The sequence below is a fragment of the Podarcis filfolensis genome (genome assembly GCF_964270895.1).
Source record: "Podarcis filfolensis genome assembly, chromosome: 4".
In the NCBI taxonomy this organism is placed as follows: domain Eukaryota; kingdom Metazoa; phylum Chordata; class Lepidosauria; order Squamata; family Lacertidae; genus Podarcis; species Podarcis filfolensis.
In genome coordinates this window covers 38198854-38204853 of record NC_139607.1, presented here as the reverse complement: position 1 = coordinate 38204853, position 6000 = coordinate 38198854, and positions in this window count along the sequence as shown.

Below are 6000 nucleotides of genomic sequence, written 5' to 3'. Positions count from 1 at the left end.
AAGCACATGACTTTCCCAAAGAATTCTGGGAACTATAGTTTGTTAAGGGTACTGGGATTAGTACAGTTCCCATTATTCTTTGGGGGAAGCCATGTGCTTTAAATTTATGGTGGGTACCTAGCCAGAAAGACTATTATGATTTCCAGTAACATGGAATCATTGGGTTTTTTCTCAGTTGTGAAAAATGTGTGTTGAGTATACCTCCTTATTCCATTACAGGGGTTCGGTGAATCAAATAAAATCAGCAGTTCATTTGGAAGGACTTTTAATGGAATTAAATACAAATTGAAATTAAATTTCAATTTATGAAGATAAATATTGACTTCATGCGTTGTAGCCAATTTGTGTCATGTATACATCAATCCCATCCTATTACTCCATAGGGTGTTTCTGAGCACAATTCAAATTGTTGGTGTTGACCTTTGAAGCCCCAACAGCCCCTGCCCTGTATACCTGAAAGAGCGTCTCCACCCCCATCCTTCAGCCCGGACACTGAGATCCAGCGCTGAGGGCCTTCTGGTGGCTCCCTCACTGAAGAGAAGTGAGCCTACAGCGAACCAGGCAGAGGGCCTTCTCTGTAGTGGAGCCCACCCTGTGGAGTGCCCTTGCATCAGATGTCAAGGAGATGAGTAATGATATAATCTTTAGGAGACATCTGAGGGCAGCCTTGTATAGGGAAACTTTTTAAGGTTTAATGTTTTACTATGCTTTTATATATGCTGGAAGCTGTCCAGAGTGGCTGGGGGAACCCAGTCAGATGGGTTATTATTATTATTATTATTATTATTATTATTATTATTATTATTCCTTTCCATTCAAATCTCTCTGCAAATTGAGATTTTATACCTGCTGTTTTCTTATGTGTCCCTAATAGAGGGGAAACAAATTGCTAAGCTGTTCTCTATCACACTTTCTGATTGCTTTGCAAAGGTACAGCCATACCTTTTACCTCTTCTTGCGAACACTTCGTGTTACGTTTTTTCAGGTTGTGAATGCGGCAACCCGGAACTGTTTACTTCCGGGTTCCGCCATGCGCATGTGCAGAAGCATTCTGCATGCTTCGAGCATGTGCAAAAGCGTTCTGCGTGCTTCGCGCATGCGCATAAGTGCTCTATAGCGCTTCACACATGCGCAGAAACACCGCTCTGGTTGTGGACTTTTCAGGGTGCAAACGGCACCCTGGAACGGATTGTGTCCGCAACCAGAGGTACCACTGTAGCTGTAGACTTCTGATAGGCTGCTTTTTGCTATAGTGGTCACTTTCAGACAAACTGTTTATTGAGCATCTGCACAAAGTTTGTGGGGAGTTTAGAAGTCATCAGCTATTGACGTAGCACACATTCTGATTTGTTTGCAGGGAGATTATACGATGTTGGATCAAGCGTTATCCTACACTTTCTAATGCATTTTCCCAGAATGTCAGATTCTTTCAGGAAGTGGGTTTGTTGTGTAACAGATGCAAAATAATGATTATTGCGCAACCTGAATTTGCTGGTATGTGATTGAATATCACCCGCCCCCCCCAAAAAAATAGTGGCAGCCTGGAAGCACGCAGTACAGTGGTACCTCAGGTTACAGATGTTTCAGGTTATAGACGCTTCAGGTTACAGACTCCTCTAACCCAGAAATAGTACCTCGGGTTAAGAACTTTGCTTCAGGATGAGAACAGAAATCGTGCAGTGGTGGCACAGCGGCAGCGGGAGGCCCCATTAGTTAAAGTGGTACCTCAGGTTAAGAACAGTTTCAGGTTAAGAACGGACCTCCAGAACTAATTAAGTTCTTAACCCGAGGTACCACTGTATGTAACTAATTAAGAGATAATAAAAATGTAAACAGCTCTAAGGAAGGATCATAATTGAACCAAACTAAATTGAGTTTTGGATTAGATTATCAATAAGGTAGCCTCTGGCAAAAATAAAATAGAATAGTGCAAGCTCAATGACAAACCTAATCACCATCAGGATTTCTTCCACCTAATAAATGCAATCAAATGTATTACAAGTATTCAAATATGGTGTTGAGTGAACTATTTAAATAACTGCAGTGAGCCAAAACATTCCCAGTATTTTCCCTGCAAACGGCTAAAAAAGAAGGTTGCAAATCCAGTTTTCATCTACCAGCCTGTAGTATCTGTCCAACTGCTGCTGCATGCACAGCTCTGTGATGGAGTTTAACTGCCCTGATTAGAGAACAGAGGTCACTCATCATCATCCCCATTTGGCAGGTGAGGGTTTTTTGGGTTTGTTTTTTTAAGAGAGAGAGCTCATTAAGCCTGCCAAAAGCTGCATTAAATAATCCGCTCTGCATCACATTTATAGGCACCGTAAAATCACAGTACAAACTATAATAAAGACTGGGAGATTGGTTGTTGATCTGACTCTAAGGCTACAATCTTATGCTTGCTTACCTGGGAAGGTAATTTATTTTAGCGACTTCTAAATAAACATGCATAGGACTGGGCAGAATAGCAAAGAAAAGCAAATAATTTCTAAGTTTACTTTAATCATGGAAAAGATGTTATTTTGTTACTTGGGTATTTTTTTGTTTCTTTGTTCTTTTTTGGGAGGTGGGTAACAAATAAAAAATTATATTTAAGTTCACCTTCCGCCTGCCATATGGACAACCATAAGATAATTAATGAAGTCAATCATGTGATGCATGGGGCTTACGAATACTGTGTTTGCATTGTATAGACCAGGTGACAGCTTCAGTTAAAATCTGATTATATATTCCCTAGTAATTTGCATGCTTCTGATCTCCATGACAGGGAGATCTGTACAGCTGGCTTCAAAAGACTGGCATTAAATAGTTTTTGAATAGTCACTCTACTACATCTCTGGTTCTGCTCCTAAAGTGACGAATTAGTGATGGCACTAAAGCCTGTGATTTTCTGATCCAGAATATCAATTTGTGCCATTTGAACACTGCAGATAGCATGGGAATTATCACAACTTCATAAAAGCTCAATAATTTTCCAACTGATTATCAACTTGACCCAGTCACACTGGACACCAAGTACAGTATAGCACTATTATACAGATTTAGGCAAAATACGTCCCAGAAAGACAATATGTACATATACAGAATGTTGTATGAATTGTCCAGTTATAAAATGGATATTGGAACACAGTGAAATCTTAGTGTGAGCACAATCTTATTACAATATCAGACTTTTTCTGAAATATGGCAGAAAATAGCTTCCTGCCTCTTCAAGCCAAACAAGTGTTGATCAGGAAAGAAATCCACATCAAATTTTATCCTATGACAAAGCGTTGATGTGATGCTATTAAACATTTTATAAGTTAACCAAGCAGAAAGAAAGGGTGTTAAAACAAGATGTATATTGCTGCAATTCTTATCAGATTATTCTCAAGATTAAAAAGTATTATCTTACTCACTGGATCACAGTAAATATTCCCAATGGCTTATCATTAACATCCATTGTATTTAAAGTAGATTGCAGAAGCAGAAACGTCCTTTATTGGAAACCTCTGTCTCTGGTCTCTCGCACACTCAAGATCTGGGTCTATCCAGTTCCCTTCTCCAAATGAAGTCAACCACAACACGGTTAGCACTGTATTTGTGGCTTAAAAGTAAAAATAACTGGTGCCCGCTAGGCAGGGGACTGCTATTGTGTCACACTTCACATTGCATCTCTCTGTCAATATAGCAGACATGAGGGGAATCAATGCAAAAGCCATTGTCCCAATGCTCTATGCTATGACAATTATGCGACAATTTAAAAGCATTTAAACTCAACCTTGAAACTTGCCTTGAGATTAACCCAAATACATGCAGTTTGATGTACAGCTTTAACTGGAGCTCACAATGACTATAGTTGTGTGCTTGTGTGTGCTTGTGTGTTTCCATGCAGAAAGTGAGAGTGGGCTTTCAGTATATATGATATCTACTATTCACTGCCCTTAGTAGAGGAATGTTTAGTTCTCTTAGGCTGCAATCTTTTGGACACTTTGCTCAGAGTAAGTCCCAATGAATACAGTAGGATTCACTCTCAACTAGGTAAACAAGCCTAGGATCGCACTGCTAACACATTATGATGGATCTGTGTTTTTCTATTGTTAAATGTACAGCTAGTCATCTTGGTTTAGGGGTTATTTGAATGGAGCACATTGGGTTGTCTCCATAGCTGTGCCAATGAGGTTCCACTGGCACAATGGAGCTTCCCTTTTCTCTCCTCCCCCATGTGTTCCGAAAATCTTCTCCAGAGAATCCCCCCAAGCCTCCAGACTTTGTTTTAAGGGTGCAGAACAGGAAGCCCTGCAGTGCATGCAGAAATCTGTTGTGCCAGTAGAATCCAGTGTACACTAATCCCCCACTTTCTGGGATTTAGCACAATGCCAGTGAGTTGAATAAAAAAAGCAGCACCTGTAACTGAGGCACCTACTGCAGTGTGTGTTTTTTTTATAAGGAGGAAGCAGCTTTTTACTGCTGCTCCAGCAGAAGCTCATATGTGCAAGAATATTCAATTATATAATAATAAAAAATCCCTGCCAGTTTAAGATCAGAGTTAAAGCTATCTGATGCTGGCTCAGGCTCCACAAAGCCAGGAAATTGGAAGCTAAGTCTGATGCCATAACTGACGTGCCCTGTGATCAGCAATAAAGTTGTGCAATGTCACAAATTGTGCTTGCTTACATATATTGCTTCTATATATTAGCCCAGCAGATGCCGTTTTTATAAGCTGTAGAACTCTGAGGCTTGTAATAATGGAACCTTGTTATTGCTACTTGCCGTAACTATAGGAGAACAGAAGCAAGACATGAGCATAATGGCCCTCCCGTGCTCAAATAACACAAGAACACCCTGGGATCAGGCCAGAACAGAGGGGGCCAGGTGATTTTGAGAGGGCCTACTCTGAGTCCCCCTAGTAAAGGCAAAGTGGGACCCTTTGGTACATATCATTGAAATTGAGCTTACATTTCCCATCTGGCCTGGGCCTATTACCAGTTTTGCATGGCCCTGCCTGGGCTCAATAATCTGATGAAGGGCGGTCTAGAAATCAAAATACCAATTAGCAAAGGACCACAAACCAGTTCACACAACACACTCATTGTCAGATCAAACAGTCTAAGATTGGCCCAGGAAAGTACTTGCCATGGGTAAACGGGCAATTGGATTTTCCTTACAGCTGCATCTGAATAAATTGATCCACTGCTGGCCATCTCTTTTACAACAAATTTCACAAAATACATTCATCCACACGAATGCACTGAGCAAGGAGGGCAGGCTGTTGATGCAGACAGGAAATGTATTGTGGGAACAGACCTAGATCCAGGACTCAGCTACATTCGTAAAGATAAAGCGCTTTATATGCGTTATAATGCTGTGACACCAGATTTCCCTGTATGAAGTTTACAATATGTTTACCTGAATTGCTTCTTTGATGTGTCTAGATCCAGCCCCAGAGTAGGTGGCAGTACTGATAGCCTGATGTTTGGGGCTCACAGTGGCGGCATTTTGCTAGGGATGCATTTCCTCCCATCACAGTGGAACTTTGCCTTTCACACAGTTCTTAGAGATAAAGAAGTCTACTCTGCACAAATTATCTAGCAAACCTTTATAAGACAGGGACAGTACAGCTTCTCCAAGCAGGTGATTCCTGTAGTGATCCAAATAACTAATTAAAAAAGAGATAAGAATCCAAACAACTTAATTAGGATACGATATGGCAAATTAAGCTGTTTTCCCTACTTTGCAAAAAGCAGAACGTAGAATGACAATAATTGCAAACTTTGGGAGAATTCTTGATCTTTCATTTTCTTAGCATGGACTCAGGCACCCCTCTGAAAGCACTGAGCTGGTTCCATTACAGTGAGGCTCTATCTCATGTTTTGTTGTTGTTTAGTCATTTAGTTGTGTCCGACTCTTTGTGACCCCATGGACCAGAGCACGCCAGGCACTCCTGTCTTCCACTGCCTCCCGCAGTTTGGTCAAACTCATGTTTGTAGCTTCAAGAACACTGTCCAACCATCTTGTCCT